Raw genomic sequence first — 21,868 nt, 5'->3', positions numbered from 1 at the left:
TCTCTTTTTTTGAAAGCCGCAATTGAATCTGTCACCAACCACTCCACCAGAGAGGGCTTGGGTTTAATGTCTCATTATGCTTCATTCAGTACTTCCTCAGTACTGCACTGGAATTATGTTTTAGATTATGTGGGCAGGTCTTGGAGTGAGACTTGCATTCATAACCCTCTGACTCTGAGTATACAATAGGTGAGCTAAGGTTGACAAAAACACAAATCCAAATAGGGAGGACCGGAGACTCTTGTTTGCCACGATTATTTGTGCTTTCAATGACATTTGTCATATCCACCTGATAAAATTGCCTGCCTAATGTAAGGACTATTTTCTATTTCTTAGTATTTTATTTACAAAACTGAAAAGCCCCATGGAGTAAGGGTGTTTAATAAATGGCACCTCAAAAGCATTTGCTCCATCTCAGTAGATTTATTTCTACATTAAAGGGAATAGCATAAAAGCTTTGCAAGCTATATAATGTATGCCTCAATATTCATCAATTTGTTTTTGCTAGTGGAGCTTTTAGTCAGTGCTGACATAATTAAATGTATAACAGATACAGAATTTAATCTGGTGGAAGAGATTGCAATTAATTTAAGCTTTTTTTTAAACTAACATCTAAAATGAGCTTTATCCATTTAGAGCAGATGAGGGAATTATTAAGGCAATTATGCAGTAAAATAGAGTTTCACTTACTAAACTGAAAATGTTGGCTGGATTTACTTTGTTTTTTTTGTGACCTGCTTGAGAGAGCTGGTTTTATTCATGCAAGACTGTAACTCCGGCCTTGCTATAACATCAAGCTGACTCTTGGTGCCAAGATTAGGTCTGTGTTTTCAGCACCTTGTTGTATGGCTGTGAAACATGGGTTACTTAACTATTGAGAAAGGAAGCTCAAAAACTTTCACCTTCGCTGTTTGCAGCACATTCTGGGCATCTCGTGGAAGAGCAAAATCATGAACATGGCGGTTTTGCCAAGGGAACTACCAAGTATGTTAGCACTTAAGTAGAGGCAACTTCAGTGGCTTGGACACGTTTGCAGGCTGGAAGACAGGATGCATACCCAAGGATTTTCTGCATGATGAGGGAGCCAGAGCCAGAAAGCCAGTAGGGAGCCCAAAGCGGTGTTTCAAAGATGCTTGTACATGTGACATGAAGGCCCTAAATGTCAATTTTTCACATCTGAGATAGCTGATGACAGTGGAAAATGGCAGCATCGCCTGTGGATCAGCATGTACCACCATGACCATCAGGTGGTTACAGCAGCTTGGCAACAGGTGCCAACACGGGAACCAACAGCTCCTGATCAACACTTCATACGTGGCACTTGTGACCAAACCTGCCTCACTGGCCTCTTCAGCCAACAGCAAACGTGCACCATATGAAGCTATCCCATTCCCAACAGATTTGGTTTTTCTGTATGCCCATTGTGTAGATGGAAGGATGCTAATGGTTACTGCAGGCATTACACTAAATATTACAGAACACTTCTATAAAAGGAAAAGTAGCCTTTCAAGAAAATATAAAACCAATTCAGTTTTATCACCTCCTGGAGTTATGGCTACCTCATTACAATTAGATTTTTCCCTTTTTTTTAAACCAGCATTCATGTCAAATTCTTGAGCCACATTTTTTCTCCTCATGGAGCAATACGTTTGGGGTTCTCCGTTTAAAATAAATGGTACTTGTAACACGGCCCACCTCCTTTTATGTGGACCATGTTTCCTCTAGTGGAGGAATCTCGAACTAGGAGACATAGTTACAGAATAAGGGGAAACTCATTTAAAACTGATGTGAAAGAATTTCTTCTCTGTAGGTAGTGAACGTCTGGAATCCTCTACCCCAGAGAGTCATGGAGGCTAGATCACCGAAGTATTTAAAGAGGAGGTAGATAGATTTTTGAAATATTGGGGAGTTGAGGGCTATGAAGAGCTGGCACAAGAGAGGAGTTGAGGCCTGGGGCAGATCAGCCATGATCTTATTGAATGGTGGGACAGGCTTGTGGGGTTGAATGACCTACTCCTGCTCCTATTCCTTGTATGTTACAAGTACCACTGATTTTTAAATGGGAATGGATTGTACTTGTATGTTCACCTTTATTAGATGTAATTCCTAGTAACTGTTACACATTATATATTTTCCAGTATATTATGTTAAGGATTGGATATTTGAGAATTGGAATATAAAAGTCGATGAAGGAAGGAAGAGTGATATGGCCTGGAGTCTCCAATTTATTATAAGAATGTATTACAAATACAGGAATGTATTTTAATAACTTTTAATAACTGTTTCTGAGGTGGGGGGCACCATAGTAAAGAGTTACACCCTTTTATCTCATTACAGTTGGAAGTAGCTTGCGTAACTGTCTTTCCTGAAGTTATTTTAAAGCCCCGAACTGCAGGAAAATTGGGCTGTGTTCTGCGAACTCTATCAAATTGACAGGAACTACACTGAAAATGACCAAAGCATCAGTTGTATTGGAGTTATCTGCAAGACTTCTGTGGTAGCAAAGTTTATCAAAGTTTCAAAGTATTTATCCCCACAAAATGCAGTGAAAGTATATACTGTAATTGGCCCTAAACAGCATCTTGGTAAAACAGGAAATGCAATGAGTGGGATATTGCTGATAACTGAATTATCTGCCCTCTGGTAAGATATTGCAGGAAAATGTATAATACTGCAAAATTGATACAAATGTAACAAACTTATCTGTTACTTCTGTAAGAAATTGTTCTAAAATTCCCATTATCTGAAGTGGGAACCAGGACCTGAGATCAGCAAGTATTTACAAATTGCCATTTCTGACTTTGTAGGACTGCTATGGTTTAGATACAGTAACTCTAACTTTAATGTTTTAACCTTTAGCAGACATAGTGGGATATTGAGGAATGCAGTGAAGTAGTACCTAGATGGGTGGCACTGAGTTACACGCAGTAATTTAATCATTGTTCAGGTGTTGAAAACCTGTTCATTGATGTAGAGACCTCTTTTGGAATTTTACTAAACCTTAAATTGCCAGACATCTATGTTTTATAATCCATTTTTGAAATGTGGGGTAGGCAGTAGAGGTAGCTTGACATTCTTCATCTGTAGCCATTGAAATATATGGAATTACATGATATTTTCCAATGCAAGAAATTAAAACTATATAAAAAGGGTTATAGATAAAATTTCTGACATGGTTATTGTGCCCGCTCATCTTTCTCCCATTCCTACACCAGTTTTTGGTTGTGTTTGTCTCTCACCAACTTTATTTCAATAGAAGCAAAGCTTGTCTATACTGGTCTCTGAAAGTACCCAAATCTTCAGCCAGCAGTGCTGGGTGGATGATCTATCTCGGCCTCCGGAGGTCTTCAGCATCACGGATGCCAGTCTTGAGCTAACTCGATTCATTCCACGTGATGTCAAGAAACAGCTGTAGGCACCGGATACTGCAAAGGGTATGGACCCTGACAATAATTCGGCAATAGTACTGAAGACTTGTGCTCCAGACCTTGCCATGCCCCTAGCCAAGCTGTTCCAGAACAGCTACGATACTGGCATCTACCCAGAAATATGGAAAATTGATTAGGTATGTTCTGTACACAAAAAGCAAATCCAACCCGGTCAATTACCGCCCCATCAGTCTGCACTCGATCATCAGTAAAGTAATGGAAGGGGCCATCAACAGTGCTATCAAGCAGCACTTACTTAGCAACAATCTGCTCACAGATGCCCAGTTTGAGTCTCGCCAGGTTCATTCGGCTTCTGACCTCATTACAGCCTTGGTTCAAACATGGACAAAAGAGCTGAACTTGTGAGGTGAGAGTGACTGCCCTTGACATCAAGGCAGCATTTTACTGAGTGTGGCATCAAGGAGCCCAGCAAAATGGGAGTCAGTGGGAATCGATGGGGGGGAAACTCTCCACTTGTTGGAGTCATACCTAGCACAAAGAAAGATGGTTGTGATTATAAACTCATAGGCGTCTACAGCACAGAAGGAGGCCATTTTGGCCCATTGTGTCTGCGCCGGTTAACAAAGATCTGACTACACTAATCCCGTTTCCCAGCACTTGGCACACAGCCCTGGAGGCTATGGCAATGCAAGTGACTATCTAAGTACTACCTAAATGTTACAAGAGTTTCTGACTCAGCCACCCTTTCAGGCAGTGAGTTCCAGACTCTCACCACCCGCTGGGTGAAAAAATTTCTCCTCCACTCCCCTCTTAGCTTTCTACCTCTTACCTTAAATTTATGCCCCCTGGTTATTGACCGCTCTACTCTTGGAAAAAGTGCCGCCTTATCCACCTGATCAATACCTCTCATAATCTTATACACCTCTATCAGGTCCTCTCTCAACCTTTTCTCCAAGGAAAACAACCCTAGCCTATCCAATCTTTCCTCATAGCTCAGACCCTCCAGCCCAGGCAGCATCCTGGTAAATCTCGTCTGCACCCTCTGCAATCGCATCCTTCCTATAATGTGGTGACCAGAACTGCACGCAGTACTCGTGTTGGCCTAACCTAAGTAACTAGAAGATCATTCATCTCAGTTCCAGGACATCACGTCAGGCATTCCTCAGAGTAGTGTCGTAGGCCCAACCATCTTCGGCTGCTTCATCAATGATCTTCCTCCCATCGCAAGGTCAGAAGTGAGGATGTTTGCTGCTGATTGTGCAATGTTCGCCATTCGTGATGACGCAGATACTGAAGCATTCCATGTCCAAATGCAGCAAGACCTGGGTAATATCCAGGCTTGGGCTGACAAGTGGCAAATAACATTTGCAGCACACAAGCGCCAAGCAATGACCATCTCCAACAAGAGGGTATCTAACCATTGCCCCATGACATTCAGTGGCATTCCCATCGCTGAATCCCCCACTATCAACATCCTGGGGGTTACCATTGACCAGAAACTGAACTGGGCTAGCCATATAAATACTGTCGCTATAAGAGCAAGTCAGAGGCTAGGAATCCTGAGGTGAGTAACTCGCCTCCTGACTTCCCAAAGCCTGTCCACCATCTCTTTGGCACAAGTCAGGAGTGTGATGGAATACTCCCCACTTGCCTGGATGAGTGCAGCTCCCACAACACTTAAGACTTGACACCATCCAGGACAAAGCACCCCATATACGAACATTCATTCCTTCCTCCACTACCGCACAGTAGCAGCATTGTGTACCATCTACAAGCTGCAATGTAGAAACTCACCAAGGTTCTTTAGGCAGCACCTTCCAAACCCATGACCACTACCATGTAGAAGGACAAGGGCAGCAGATATATGGGAATGCGACCACTTGGAAGTTCCCCTCCAAACCACGCACCATCCTGTGTTGGAAATATATCGCCGTTCCTTCACCATCGCTAGGTCAAAATCCTGGAAATCCCTCCCTAACAACACTGTGGGTGTACATACACCATGTGGACTGCAGTGGTTCAAGAAGTCAGCTCACCACCACCTTAAGGGCAGTTAAGGATGGGCAATAAAATTCTGGCCTAGCCAGTATGCCCACATCCTGTAAATGAATTATAATAAAAACTTTTCAGTAATTGTGCTGGTTTCACTCGGTGAGGATAGGTAATGATTTGCACCATTAAATGTTGGACTATGTATGATTTTGATTGACATGTTATGGCATTGTTCAGTATATCAGATTTAACTTTCTCTCTTTCCTATCTTGCTGTCCTCTTGTCACCTTGATTCATTTGATCTCTGGCTTGGAAGGCGTGGCTGAAAGGTTTCATGATTTTTTTCCTTACAAATATTGAGATGCGGCTTGGAATTTTTTACTCTGTTTTTCTCTCTTTGGGTCCGGTTCTTAACCTTGCTCTCGACTATAAAAACTTACTGAATTCCAACCCACTTGATATCTAGGCCAGTGTTCTGTTAGCCTTTTTAATTTACTTTTTTGCTATTCTCTTCAAATTTGGATATAATTTTTTTCCTTCCTTCACCCAGGTAATTAATGTATATAGTGAAAAGCTGAGGCCCTGGTAAAGATCCCTTGGGAGATCACTTGCATCCCACCATTCGGAAAATTCATTCTTTATTCCTTTTTTTTTTACTTCCAGCTAATTACCAAGTCATAAGTTATCTCCAATTCTGTGTATTCATGTTTCAATTCTTGTCTGGAGCCTTATAATGCCTCTGGAAGTTCGTATAGACAGCATTCAGACACTTCCCCCTATCTGCCTTGCTTGTGACCACCTCAAAAAATTCAACTACAGTAGTCAAGATATTTCCTTCACAGATCCATGCTGATTCACTATGGCCTGCTGATACTTGTCCAAGTACTCAGTCACTCTGGCAATGAAACACCCGATAGGTCTGTAGTACCTGGCTTCTCCCTCCCTCCGTTTTTAAATGTCACTCTATTCTTAAAATGTTTCCAATCTAAAGGCACAGTTCCTAAATCAGAGAGCTCTGGAAAGCTATGATACTTTTGAGTTACTTTTAACATCCTGAATTGAAAACCAGCTAGTCCTGGAGAATGGCCCATCTTAAGTTCCATTATTTCCTCCATTACGGGTTTATTAATTATAATAAATCCACTAGGTCTCTTCCTGTGATTTACTTTTAGCTTCCTATGTACCACTAATATTTTGTCCCCTTCCCCCACTCTGAAAACACACACAAGTGCATAATTTCCTTATTATCCATCATAAACTTGTACATGATTCCACACTTTTTATTGACAGACACTCAATATATTTCTGGAAACTTTTGCTTAAAGATGGTCCACTTGTTAGTTGTGCAGTCAAAAGGATTCAGTACACGTTAACAGCACTAATAGGTAGCAGCAATACCACTGACTGGAACCAGTCCCTGGAGTGCACTTGAGCTTTTATATAATGCTCAACCCTTTGTGCTGTTTATGAACACTGATTTCTAGGCGATGCCAGCAGTCTGCGAATATGACAAGACAGCAATTTTTTTGTTTTTTTGTTTTGAAAGGCTTGTCTATTGGAGCTCACCCTGCTTCACTTCCTCTTCAGCCCCAGACCATGCATTCAATCTGCAGTTGTATACACATGACCTTATACTGAAGATGTAACATAATGGTTTGTATTTTCAGTTAAAATAAATACTCCAAATCCATTGCTTACAAAACAGAAGCAATAGGCAATCCTTTTGCAGGGCGTGGGTCAAGAGAATTTAGTAGAAGCATGAATTTGTTTGAGCTGTTGTAGACTGAATACAGCTAGAAAAGAGAGAACATGCATTTATTTAATGTCTTTCACATCTTCAGGAGAGCTATACAGCTGAAGAATTGCTTCTGAAAATACACCTTCTGTAGCAACTTAAAATTAGCAATGGCACAAACTTTATTGCAAGATTGCTTTTGCAAAATTTGTTCCTGTTGAAAGTTATAACTGAAATTATTTGCGTAAGTTAAGACTCCAGATCTAGCAAAGTGTGATTGTACATAATTTTGTAGTCCTTGTATTAGCAAATGAGTTTTGTACACTTGCAGACAGCAACTATAAAATACTAAATAGAAGTATCTTGAGTTCCTAATACCATTGATCCAAATTCACAGTGTGTTATGATATTGTGAATTACTATCATTGCATCCTAGAAAATTTTACCAACCTCGTCAAGTTGTTGTAAGTTTAGTTTAACAGCATTATGGAAAGGTGATTTTGCTTAGACATCAAGTACTCAGGAGCTTTTGCAAATAAAGGAGTCTTGCCAAGCAATATATGCAAGGGACCTCAGGTTATTAAAGTGCAGTCAACAGTACTCGCATGCTTTCTCTTGCTGTTGGCTACATGTGAAACTATAAAAGCACCAACCTGTTTCAGCTGTATATGAGCCACATTTATTATGGGTTTTTTCGGAAAGCTGTTGCATATATTGCCTCTGGTTGTACCCCGTGTCTTATAGAATGGCACCATGTGAGAAGCTGACCTGTGGTGATTGAGCCGAAGGAAGCTTTTGATTAGTTGCCCAGGTCTCTGGAAAGGGACTGAATGTGCACCACATTCTTTTCAACTACTATGGTTGGTGTCTGTAAACAGACTACAAAGCAAATCCCAGTTTCTTGTGTATGCATAGATTGTCTGCGTTAGTATTTTGCATGTACACAGTTCAAACTGATGGCATAACATCATGCAAGAGGTGGTACTGCAGCACGTTTTGGTCCCAGAAAGGCAGGATGCAGTTGGAATGATCTAACTTGAAGAAAAAGGCTCTTTTGGCCTTTTGTCAATCTTAAAACAACCTGTCATATTTGACTTGCTGTTTGGAATCCACTTGTTGGTAGCCAATGGTTGGAGAACCAATTAAATATGCTAGACGCCATTTTTCAGCTAGAAATTTAGTTCCCGTTGTGTCTACCAGTGGGAAAACACTGGCAATCTTGGGCAACTCCCCCCAACCATTTCAGCAGGAGCTATTCATTATTTTAGAACAAATTTAAACTTGAATCTCTTGGCTTTAAGCTGAGTGTTTAAAGGTGCCATGTTGAACAACATTACTTTACACTGACTTGAAACTTTTAAACCTGAGGGAGCAAAGTGAAGCACAAATGCTCAAATAATGGATACTAAGTTTGAAATGTGCAATGGATGAAGTGATTCAGTAATGCCAAGCAAATAACACCAAACCAAGAATTTGTTGAGTGAATAATTAGAACTTTAAGTGACTATCTCAATTTTGGTAATAAGGGAATGAGTTGTCAGTTTAACTGTAGGCTCGCTTGGTTTAAAGATCAATGATAAATGCAGCACAGTGAAGCAAGAATTGTAATTGATCCTTCATTAAGGAGTAACTTAAAAGATAAATTTATATAAAACATCTTGGGCACCTGCCATACGTACAGAATGTCTACTTGTAAATAGCTGGATATAGCTTCTAGTTTTGTAGCATTTAATTTATGCATGCAGTCTTTTACACAATGTTAACACCGAGTTTGCTTGTTTTAACAGCTCTGTAGGATCTACTTGTAACAATGTGTTCTCATTCTTTATTCAGTTGAAAAAAACCAGTATCTTGTAAATGTGCTCCAAGTTTATTTGATACAGCAAATTTATCAGCTCAATATTTAACAAGTTATTTAATTTCATGGTCAGAACGAGAAGATGAGTGTTAAGAATTCAGCAACGTATCCCTCTGAAAATAGCTCTGGCTGGGTAGTGGAAGCAAATATTTTTCACTTTAAATAGTCATTTGGTAGTGTAGAACTTGAGTATTGCTGAAAAAAGAGACATGTCTAAGCTTTTCATTTTGCACTCAGGACATTTGCAAGAATACCAATAAAAGGGGAAAACAATTTGTGTTTACAATTTTTCATTTTCCATAGTCATGAAGTGTGATCTTGACTCCCTTGATGATAAAGACATTGTGGAAAAGAGCCATACAGATTGGGCTCTCTGCTTCAGTTCTCGATCTCTACTGAATTTAGCTGATCACATTCAGACTGCATGCAGAATGGCCATTTGGAACAGTACCAAAGGGACCCTGTGGCAGTATAAATTGCTGACTTTTGCATAGGAAAAGAACCGGAACAGTATTTAGAAAAAGTTTATTTTGTGTCCTATACATTGAGCTTAACATTCAAAGTATCAGTGCATTTCCTCTTCCAGCAGATCGTGATCTGATTGCTGATCTGCAGGGATGCTAACTTGGCAGTATCACTATTAAGAAATGTCAGATCCTGAATGATGGGCTGGATTGCATCTCTTAGTTTGAAGTGAACTTTTTATTTCAGTAAAGCCAGCACACTGAATTTTGGCGCAACTTTCCTGGTTCTACAATAGTTTGGCAAAGGCGTTTACGGATCTCTTCTCTGAAGCAGTTCAGCTGTCAACTTATTGAATAGTTTTATGGAGAAATTTGGCTCTTCAATTTTAATCCTAGGGGAGATAAATCAGTCCTTTGGTGGCTGTTTTTTTCAGAGTCCTGGCAATTTAACACTTGTAGCTAGCTGTGCAAAACTTGTTCTTGGGGAACAATAATACGAGGGTGGGTCTCTCTGTGGAAACAGCCCTAGAGTTTAAATACATGTGCATATTAATTTAGCAGCGGATACATACTGATCTAGCTATCATTTAAGACTTCCATCAATGAGGCAACAGTGCGGAGGACAGCCTCTTGCACAACTTCAAGCTTTCAAGCTATAAATTGGTGCATAAAATACATGCTCAAATGAAACTAAGTTAATTACAGCTTCTGGCTGGATATGGCCTGCAGGCTGCATTTTGGATACCCCACTTTTGAGCATAATTATATATTTTTTGTTTGCTTCCTTTTGGCATAGATGACAGGATTCTCCCAAGGAAACCCTTTTGTGGGGAGGAAGAGGGAGGTGGTAAACTGCTCAGTTCCAGACCTCCTGATTACACTATGTGTGCAAGTACATATAGAATTCATAATGTTTGGAGAGGATAAATGCATTTGTAGCTTGGAGTTTTTTGTGCACGGAAGTAGAAAGGACTCATTGGAGCACTGGATTATCATATGTTATACAATGTTCAAATAGTCATATTAAAAGGAGCAATTCCAGATTACTTCCCTAATTTAAAAAGATATGGATTAAATTGCCTGTTAATTGCAGCCCTTTTAGTGCTAGACGCAGTACTTGGGTCCTCGGATCATTTGAGAACTGCTTACTTATCAAAAGTTGTCCTCGCGGAGTGTAGCTGTATCAGATGATCAGGACAGTGTTCCCCTTACACTGGTTTGGGGGCCCTACATTTATGAGAAACTTTTAGAAACATAGGAAGTAGGAGTAGGGGTAGGCCAATCAGCTCTTTGAGCCTACCCTGCCATTCAGTATGATCATGGCTGATCCTCCATCTCTATGCCATACTCCCACTCTCTCCCCATACCCTTTGATGCCCTTAGTACCTAGAAACCTTTCCTTTTCAAATATATATAAAAGGTTAGTTAAGGAAAAAATGGGACGTATCAGAGATGAAGATGGAAACTTGTGTGTAAATGCAGAGGCTGTGGGAAGGGTTTTGAATGATTATTTTGTCTCCGTGTTTACAAAGGAAAGGGAGGATGTAGATATAGTAGTCTAGGAGGAACACTGCGAGGTATTGGACGGGATAGTCGTAAAGAGAGAGGAAGTACTCGAAGGGTTGAAATCCTTGAAAGTTGATAAGTCACCAGGGCCAGATGGGTTGTTTCCGAGGCTGCTAAAGGAAGTCAGGGAGGAGATAGCAGATGCTCTGAGGATGATTTTCCAATATTTACTAGACATGGGTGGTACCGGAGCACTGGAGAAATGCAAACTTAGTTCCATTGTTTAAAAAGGATCAAAGGAAATGCCAAACAATTATAGGCCAGTTAGTCTTACATCGGTGGTAAGCAAATTAGTAGAATCAATCCTGAGAGATAGGATTAACTATCATGTGGAAAGACATGGACTAGTCAGGGATGGTCAGCATGGATTTGTTAAAGGAAGGTCTTGCCTCACAAATTTGATTGAATTCTTTGAGGAAGTGACAAGAAGGGTTGATGAAGGTAATGCAGTGGATGTTGTGTACATGTATTTTAGCAAGGCATTTGACAAGATCCCACATGGCAGATTTGTCAGGAAAGTAAAAGCCCATGGGATTCAGGGTAATGTGGCAAACTGGATAAAAGGTTGGCTTTGTAACAGGAAACAAAGGGTAATGGCCGACGGATACCCTTGCGAATGGAAAGTTGTCTCAAGTGGTGTTCCACAGGGCTCGGTGTTGGGACCCTTGCTGTTTGTGTTATATATTAACGATTTGGATGTGAACATGGGGGGCGTGATTGGGAAATTTGCAGATGACAAAGATTGGCTGAGTAGTGGATAGTATAGAGGATAGCCATAATCTCCAGAATGATATAGGTGGGTTGGTGGAGGGGCGGTCAAGTGGCAGATGGATTTTAACATAGAGAAGTGTGAGGTCATACATTTAAGGAGGTCAAACAGTTACAGGGATTACATAATAAATGGGAATATACTAAGAGGGGTAGATGAAGTGAGAGATCTTGGCGTACAAGTACACAGGTCCATCAAGGCAGCAGTTCAAGTAGACAAGGTTGTAAAGAAGGCATATGGAATGCTCTCCTTCATTGGCAGAGGTATAGAATATAAAAGTAAGGATATAATGTTGGAATTGTATAAAACACTGGTGAGGCTACAACTGGAGTATTGTGTGCAGTTCTGGTCACCACATTACAGGAAGGCCGTAATAGCTCTGGAGAGAGTGCAGAGGAGGTTTACAAGAATGTTGCCACGGTTAGAAAAGTGTAGCTATGAGGAGAGATTGGATAGGTTGGGGTTATTTTCTTTAGAACAGAGAAGGCTGAGAGGTGACTTGATCGAGGTGTACAAAATTGAGGGGAATAGATAGTGGACAGGATAAAATTGTTTCCCTTGATGGAGAATTCTAGAACCAGAGGACATAGATTCAAGATAAGTGGCAGAAGGTGTAGGGGGGACATGAGGAAGAACTTTTTTACGCAGAGGGTCGTGGGTGTCTGGAATTTGCTGCCCAAGTTGGTGGTAGAGGCAGAAACTTTAAACTCTTTTTAAAAAGCACCTGGATCTGCACCTAAAGTGCTGTAAGCTGCAGGGCTATGGGCCTGGTGCAGGAAGGTGGGATTAGAAAGGGTGTCCTCGGGCTGGCATGGACAAGATGAGCCGAATGGCCTCCTTCTGTGCTGTAACTTTTCTATGGTTCTATATTCAGTGACTTTGCCTCCACAGCCTTCTGTGGTAGAGAATTCCACAGGTTCAACACCCTTTTAAGCGAAGAAGTTTCTCTTCGTCTCAGTCCTGAAAGACCTACCCTGTATCCTCAGACTTTGACCCCCTTGTTCTAAAACCCCCCCATGGGGAACATTCTCCCTGCATCCAGTCTGTCCAGTCCTGTCAGAATTTTATACATTTCAATGAGGTCCTCTCTCATTCTTCTAAGCTCCGGTGATTACAGGCCTAGTTGACACAATCTCTCTTCTTACAACAATCCTTCCATCACAGGAATCAGTCTGGTGAACCTTCACTCTAATCCCTCTATGGCAAGTATATCCTTTTGAGGTAAGGAGACCAAAACTGCGCGCTCTGCTCCAGGTGTGGTCTCATCAAGGCCCTGTACAGCTGCAGTAAGACATCCTTACTCCTGTACTCAAGTCCTCTTGCAATGAAGGCCAACATACCATTTGTCTTCCTAACTGTTTGCTGCACCTGCATGCAAGCTTTCAGTGACTGGTGAACAAGGACACCCAGGTCTCTTTGTACATCAACATTTCCCAATCTATCCCCATTTAACTAATGCTCTGCCATTCTGTTTTTCCTACCGAGGTGGATAACTTCACACTTATTCATGTTATACTGCATCTGCCATGTATATACCCACTCACTCAACTTGTCTAAATTGTCTTGAAGGCTCTTTACATCCTTCTCACCACTCACATTACCATCTTGTTTTGTGTCATCAGCAAACTTGGAAATATTACATTCGGTTTCCTCATCTAAATTATCGATATATATTGTGAATAGCTGAGATCCAAGCACTGATCTCTGCAGTATCCCCTTTAGTAACTGCCTGCCATTCTGAAACAGACCCATTTATTTCTACTCTGTCACCTGCCTGTCAACCAATTCACAATCCATGCCAATATATTACTGCCAATCCCATATGCTTTAATTTTGCACACTAACCTCTTGTGGGACTTTATCAAAAGCTTTTTGTAAATCCAACTTCCAACTACACCACATCCACTGATTCTTCCTTACCTATTCTACTAGTTACATTCTCAAAAAAAACTCCGTTTGTTAAACATAATTTCTTCTTCATAAATCCACGCTGACTTTGTCTAATCCCGTTGATTATTTTCAGTGTCCTGTTATCACATCCTTTATAATAGACTCTAGCACTTTCCCTACTAATGTTAGGCTAATTGAGCTGTAATCCCCTGTTTACTCCCTCCCTCCTTTATTAAATAGTGGGGTTACATTTGCCACCCTCCAATCTGCTAGGGCTGTTGCACAATCTACAGAATTTTGGAAGATGACAACCAATGCCTCCACCTTCCATGGCCAACTCCTTTATTACCCTGAGATGTAGATTATCAGGCCCTGGGGATTTATCGGCTTTCAGTCCCATTAATTTCTCCAGCATTTTTTTTTAAACTAATGCTAATTTCCTTCGTTTCCTCCTCACTGGACTTGGTTCCCTACCATTTCTGGGAAGTTATTTGTGTCTTTCTCTAAACACAGAACTAAAGTAGTTCTATAAATTCTCCCGTTTTGGACTGTAAGGGACCTACATTTGCCTTCACTAATCTTTTCCTTTTTACATACCTATAGAAACTTTTACAGTTTGCTTTTATGTTCCTTGCAAGCTTGCTCTCATACTCCATTTTTCCCCCTTAATCAATCTCTTGGTCCTCCTTTGCTGAATTCTAAACTGTTCCCAATCCTCAGGCTTGCTACTCTTTCCAGCAAATTTATATGACTCCTGTTTGGATCTAATACTATCCCTAATTTCTTTTGTTAATCATGGTTGGGCTGCTTTACCTGTTGTGTTTTTGCGCCAGAAAGGAATGTATAACAGCTGCAATGCATGCGTTTGTTCCTTAAATAGTAGCCATTGCCTAACTACCATCATGCATTTAAATGAAGTTCACCAATCTACTGTAGCCAGCTCACCCCTCATACCTTCGTAGTTTCCTTTATTTAGATTTAGGACCTTCGTTTCAGATTGGAGTATTTCACTTTATCCTAATGAAGAATTCTATCATATTATGATCACTGTTCCCTAAAGGATTCTGCCCAACAACTAATTAACCCCTTCTCGTTGCACAATACCAAATCTAGGATAGCCTGTTCCCTAGTTGGTTTCTCGACGTACTGGTCTAAAAAAAATCTCGTGTGCACTCCAGGAATTCATCTGCCACAATTTAATTGTTAATTTGGTTTGTCCAGTCTATATGCAGATTAAAGTCACTCATGATTACTGTAGCACCTTTGTTACATGCATATCTAATTTCCTGTTTAATGCTGTCCCCTACATTACCACTACTGTTTGGAGGCCTATAGACAAATCCCACTAATATTTTCTGCCGCTTATTACTTCTTAGCTCCACCCAGACTGATTTTACATCTAGATTTTGAGCCAGTATCCTTTCTCACTATTGCACTGATTTCATCCTTAACTAACAATACCAATCCACCACCTTTTTCCATTTTGCCTGTCCTTCCTAAATATCGGTATCCTTATTGCATATGCAGTTCCCAGCCTTGGTTACCCTGCAGCCATATCTCTAATCACAATCATATTGTACCCATATTACAATTGTGTAGGTTGCTCAATACTATTTTCACTTTTGTATTTTACATTTTTAATATTTTATAGTTGGTTACTTCCTTATCGGGCTACCTAAGCATTATTTCTCAGGATTTCGCATTCAACACTTCCTGCTTGAGACTCATGCAAATTTATACCTGCATGTGGTTGCAGTATAGTTTCCTCTTCTGCTGGCTGCAGTGCCGAACACAACTGCAAGATGGTTTCTCACGAGCAAAGCCTTGAGCAATAACCAACAGTGTGACTTGTGTATAAGAGTTACGCAATGCTTCCTTTAACCTTCTTTCTGTTTGCAAACAGGCTGATAAGTGAGATAGACCTTGGATTTTTTTGTGTATTTAAATAAAGTGCCAGTAACTTACTAATTTGTAACTAAGATGCTCATTGGTGCTGCTATTCAATATTATTGAAATGCTAATGGTAGGCCTGTCAAATTATACAGTTTGAAGGGTGTGGAAAAAGCCCAACGATGCAATTAGCCTGTATTTTATGAACTTGTTGGGCCTGTTGTTCTTTACATATGAGTGGAATGACCAATCTTTTTATCCTGTCTAGTATCTCCTTATGTTTCAGTGTTTAATTTTATTTGCTTCTGTGAAACACCTTGAGCTAGTTTATCTTTGGGATAAATGCATGGTATGTACATTGCAATAGCTTACATTCCATTAATTTGGATTTATTGTTCTTAACAGGCTTAGTGCAGAGACAGGTTTTTTAATAGAATTCCATTAGTAATGTACAATTAGGTGCCGCTTGCAAAGTACTCATTAAAATGCTATTTGTAAAATATTCCTTGTTAGAGGAGAAGCATACTGCATGTGGTAGCTGGAAGAGTCTTGTGCTTGTAATTCCATAAAACCATCTTTTTATTTTCACTGTTCGCTTGTAGTCAATTGGAATAAAAGTGGCTCTCTTCAATGACTGAGTCATTGTACTGTGGTAAGAAAAGGAGTCAAGGGCAGATTACAAGCTTTGTAACAAATGCAAGGGCACTTATGTTGAGCATGTGCCAAATGTGCACAATTTACCATGAAAATTGTGGCTCTTCAGATTATATGGGCCATTATTAGAAAAAGGAAACTTTTTCCCCCAACAAGGTAAGTATGGAGGAGCAGACAGTAGAATTGTCAAATGCACAAGGCTTCCGAACTAATGTGAAGTGCCTGATTTCCATCTGGCAAAGGGGAATTTTTAGGTTATTTCTGATCTTGTATAATACATTATACTGTTGTTTATAGCAGAGGCCAGATCTTTGTTCATAGGCCTTTCAAATGCAAAGAGACTGCAGACTACATACTGCATTAATATATCTCAAATATGATGTTTAGATGCTTTGTTTTTCTATTAAGTTTTTGGCTTGAGTCTAGAAGTTGAGACTTTATTTGTTAGAGGAATTGCTGTTCCTTTCATTAGATGCAGATAGGACAAGTAGTTTTGGAGTTTAAATGGATTTTTTTTTGTATTTTAGAGCTGTTCTGTAGATAGAAGGTTCCAGCATTTGGAAGAAATTCTATAGAGAATTGTGTAGAAGGAGAGAAGACATAAAGGCACTATACAAATGCAAGTTAACTTAGTAAAACATTCCAAGGTGCTTCATGAGTATTATCAAACATAATGTGAGCCATACAAAGATAATAGGACAGGTAAACAAAAACTTAATCAACAATTAAGTAGGTTTTAGGAGCGTATTAAAGGGGTAGAGAGCTGGAGGGAGGAAATTGGAGCCTGCAGCCTAGGCAGGTGGCATAGAGGGTATTTGTGCACACTCCTGGTTCAAATGCTTCCCACATAGACTGGTCCCAGATGTTGAATTGAGATTCCAGTTGATTCAATAGAGCTCAATATGGATATTTGAAGATTGAGTAATGTTCACTTACACATATATGTCTGTATATAGATTTGTGTTTGTGAAAGTTGGTTTGTGGTTGGAGAAAATAGTTGTGTATTACACAGACTGGTGATTGTAGGTCTGTTCCTAGTAATGGGAATAAGTCTAAGTTATCAATTGCAAGAAATATGTTGTAAGCATTAAAGCTTATTAACTCTAATGTAACATTAATATACAAACCTTGTGATAGCATTGTAGCTGACATGCCTTTGATATGAAGGAAATGTTGAAATGGGTATCGTTATGTACTGAATTGATCTGAGGCACATGGCTTACCAATTTTGAAGCCTTTTACAGGTGATGTTCTCTTTCCTTTTCCCCTCCCATGTTGTTGAGAATTAAATTTCTGAAACTGACTCAGAAGCTTGTGCAGTCATTAATTTTAGTGCCACATTTGAGCCTCAGTTCACTTTTCTTTGTAAATGATGTGAGTTTTCACTGAATTATCCAGATTTTCCAGCGTTTTCTCAGCACCCACAAAGGGCCACTAAATGGTGCTGTCAACCTAGAGTCTAGACAATACGCTTTCAATGATTAGTTACGCAGCATTGGTAATAGTCTAGTAACAGCCATCAAACAAGCACTTCACTATAGTACCTTCCCCTATGACCAGTTAATCAATGAGTGCTGCTGCTTCCATGATGTCTATTGAGCAGCCTTGCTTGGTACCCCTCTTGTATACAGCAAACGTGAATAGTTTCTCTCTGCAGCTTAAAATATGACTGGTTTTTAAAGTTTATTTTATTTCCCTGTGCTTAAAACTGGCTGAGTGTTCAGGCTAGAGCGCCGCTTAGCTGTTTAAAGTGTGGCCAGCGCAACCACTGTGTCATCACTTGGATTCCTGGTTAACAAGTTATGGACAATTAGCTCATTACTCATATGTTGGAAATTAGCAGCCCTTTAGCACTTGTGTGCCATACCATATGGATTAACTGTCACACTTGAGGGAATATCTTTCAATATGGAGAATTGACATTAAAATGATTCCTACAACTATACTGATCACTATAGCTGCTAACCATTACATTGCATCGTGCAGTTTCAGGTTCTGAGAACAAGTTTTGCTCTCGAGTGACCTGATGATTATAGCACTGATTCCCCACCCTCTTTCTGCTTCCCACCCCAATTTTCTTGGGATACTTGTGCCAGTACTGGGACAGGAAAGAGCTATACCAATGGAAGGAGCTCTACCTGAACCAGAATGGGATCCATGCCCTAGTGGAAAGCATAAATAGGGAGGTGGTGAGGGCTGTAACAACAAAACAAGCCTAAATATGAATGAAACAAGAAAGGAGAGCATGGGATAGACTAGTTATGGACCAGAGTGTAAAAGATGGTTAAAAATAAAGTGCAAGGAAGTGTTGTTAAAAATAAGTTAGTCTGTACAACAATGAATGCAGTGTCCATAACAAGAGGGGAAATTGGAGGCAGTAATATGCTGAGGTGCCAGAAAGACAGGATTGCTAAGAGATGACTGCAAAAGAAAAATCAGGAGTGCTAATGTTGCAGGGTATAACAAAGTTAGAGAAGATGGGAGGAAACGGTAATGGCAGAAGAAAAGCACAGCTATCAGCAAGACAGAAGTAGAATTCAAATGAACAGAGACAAAATAATAAAGGGTCAATCGCCCTAATAGGGCTGGTCTACAGAACACCTAATGGCAAAAGGGAGGTGGAGGAAGAAATTTGCAAATAGGGAAATGAGTAACACAATCATGAATTTCAACTACCCTAAATAAATGGGCCAGAAGAGGTAGGAAAAGGGATAAGGGAATGCAGTTCCTAAAATTTGTAGAGGAACACAAGGGAGGATTTGCAATTACACAAGCAAATAACTGCAGATGGAAATCTGAAATAACAGAAAATGCTCGAAATAGTCAGGTCAGACAGCATCTGTGGTGAGAGAAACAGTTAATGTTTCAGGTCATGATGATCCTTTATCAGAACTTTGACCAGAGGATTTGCAGCTGGGTCTGGTAATTAACCAGTGTGGATAAGAGCATCTAAGCAATATTGACCACAGTATAATAATTGAAAAGGGCATAAGTATGGCAAAGACCAAAATAATGGATTAGAGAACAGCTATTTTTGCAGGGCTGAGAATACAACTTGGGAAAATAAAATGGACAATTTTCGTAAATGATTCAGGGCAACCATGGCCTCAACAGATACCAAGAAAAGTATTCAGTTTTAAAAAAAATGAACAAACTAAACACTGAGATACCATGGGTGAATAAAAACACAAGGGAAAACATTACAAGTAAAGAAAGGGATGTATTTTAAGTACATTGCCAGAAAGGAAGAGCACGATGGGATTGAAGAGATTAGAAGAGAAGTCAAAACTTGGAAAGAAAGGAGGAACTTTGAAATTAAATTATCAAGGAACATAAAACAAAATAGTAAAATAGCCTCCAGGCACAAATTTGAAAAGGAAAGTCAGGATGGGAATAAAGCCACTAAGGGACAGTCGGGATAAAGTCATGTGCAGTGATAGTGAAATGGTAGAAATATTAAATTATTTCAAAGTATTTACCTGGGAGACAATTATGTGGACTTGATACTGGAAGAAGACATTAGAAATTATATAGCCTCACTTAAAATAGAGAAATATTAAATGAACCAATCAGCTTGGAGGATAAGATCCATGGCCAGGATGGATTGCATCCATACATTTTAGAAGAATCTCGGGATAAGGTAGCAGAGGCACTATTGCACGTATTAAATCATCTGTTAGAAAAAGGTGGGTGCAAGCGGATTGGTACATAGCTAACTTTACACCTATATTTAGGAAGGAAGATCAAGCATGTCCAGGGAACTATAGACGAGTCAGTTTAGTGGTGGTAGGAAAAATTAATGGAATCCCTACCAAAAGAGAAATTTAAAAAACTCTGGAAATTTAGGAGGGAGCCCCTTTTCTCTTAGAGAAGGCTGAAGGGTGGCCTGAGAGGTGTTCAAAATTATGAAAGATTTTAATAGAGTAGGCACAAGGCTTCCAACTTGTGGGGAAAAGCAAATCTAGAAGCCATCAATACCAGATAGTAACCAAGAAACCTAATAAGGAATTCAAAGAACCCTCTTTACCCAGACAGTAGTGACAGTGTCGAATTCGTTACACTTGAGTAGTTGAGATGAATATTATACACCTAAGAGGAAACTAAGCAAATGAGGGGAGAAGGGGGAAAAAAGGGTTCTGCTCAGATGAAATATGGGAGATGGTTCGAGTGAAGCAAAACCCTGGCATGAAGTCATTGGGCTGAATGGCTTGATTCTGTAGCCTATGTTGTGACAATTTGCATAGAAAATAGCAGCTACTGCTTCCTCATAAACCCTGTCGCCTCCCATTCCTGAGCAAGTCTTTTTTGGCTGTTACCTTTACCTTATAAGGTGGCTTGCTTGCATGCCAGTTCTGTGGAAGGTTGACTGTTAAAATGTGTCAAGTTGTCTATGGTTAGATAAAAATACCTGGAAAAACTCAGCAGGTCTGGCAGCATCTGCGGAGAGGAACACAGTTAACGTTTCGAGTCCGTATGACTCTTCAACAGAAGATGCTGCCAGACCTGCTGAGTTTTTCCAGGTATTTTTATTTTTGTTTTGGATTTCCAGCATCCGCAGTTTTTTGCTTTTATGTCTATGGTTAGATATTTGACAGTTCATCAATTATGAAATTGTAAAACTAGTAATTTTGTGAATTACATAATCTCAAAAGCCGTGAATTTCCACAACAGGTAAAAGTGTTAGCTGCTGGAACTTTTAAATGTCTCTGTCTGCAATATCACAATCCAAAATCCTTTTTGCTCGTTATTTTTCTCTTGTTAAATGCAGGAAGCTTAATTCTTATCCTGCCTGTCATCTTGAAAATTCTTGATGAATTAGATTTCACTGTGGTAAATGTATATTTCATAGTTATATGTTTTATCTAATTATTAAGTGATCCTTTTTTGTTATCCTTTTTTATAATGAGAACTGTCTAGGCATGCTTTTAAAGTTATCTAGGATGACATGTCATTTTTAAAAAAACACTTAATGGTTTTGGGACACATTTTAACTAACATTGGCAAAGCAGCTCGACTGTCTCATTTAATTATGCCCAAAGATTCATGTTAAACTTGACCCTGGTCAGTTGGAATATTTTGGGATTGATGTGACTGTGCAGTGGGCACTAGGAGTACTGGATGAACACAGCTGGGGATATAAAAACAAAAATTGCTAGAAATACTCGGTAGGCCAGGCAGCATCTGTGGAGAGAAACGCTTGGGGATATGTTGCTCTCATTTAGTCCCAATCCTGTCACCCTCCTGAAGTTGTGTGTGATTGATTTTTAGTTGTTTACTGTCTCTAACAGAAGATGTGCTAGATCAATGCAGAAGTTGTGTCCCCTTAAACTTGCCCTCTGCCCTTGTACAGCTTGTGAGATGCTAGGCTGCTGTTCCAAGAATTGAAGAAAATTGTGAAACAAAATAAATGTCTGAAGTAAGGAAGCATTGAGCTGAAATTTGTGTGCTGTGCAGTTGAATAATTAAGGGAAGTTTAAATTTCTATTTAAAATGCAGATGACTCCAGGGAGAAGTCCTCAAATGTCAGTTGGATATGTGAGTAATACTGGGTGGGTGTTATTATGATACAGTGAATCATGCCAGAAGTTACACAAGAAATGTCATCTTTCTTATAAATTGGCCCGTGCTCTTCACCATGTTTTGAGTCAGTTTGGCTGGTTT

The 21,868-nt window shown here is 39.8% G+C and overlaps 1 protein-coding gene across 5 annotated transcripts in view; it reads left to right on the top strand.

Annotated features, from left to right (window-relative positions):
• rap1aa (RAP1A, member of RAS oncogene family a) overlaps window positions 1–21,868 on the top strand; it is a 114,000-nt gene that overhangs the window by 9,532 nt on the left and 82,600 nt on the right. Inside the window, exon 1 of one of the 5 annotated variants that reach the window (XM_078546437.1) lies at window positions 21,015–21,037. The exons of the other annotated variants lie outside the window; for them this stretch is intronic. The gene's annotated coding sequence lies outside the window, so the exon portion shown is untranslated. Of the gene's footprint in view, window positions 1–21,014; window positions 21,038–21,868 lie in introns of those variants that run through there. 5 annotated transcript variants of the gene reach the window in all.

Source organism: Cetorhinus maximus, chromosome 8, assembly GCF_964194155.1.
Source record: "Cetorhinus maximus chromosome 8, sCetMax3.hap1.1, whole genome shotgun sequence".
Taxonomy (NCBI): Eukaryota; Metazoa; Chordata; class Chondrichthyes; order Lamniformes; family Cetorhinidae; genus Cetorhinus; species Cetorhinus maximus.
The sequence above is the reverse complement of the archived record's forward strand: the minus strand, read 5'-3'. Positions and strand labels throughout refer to the sequence as shown.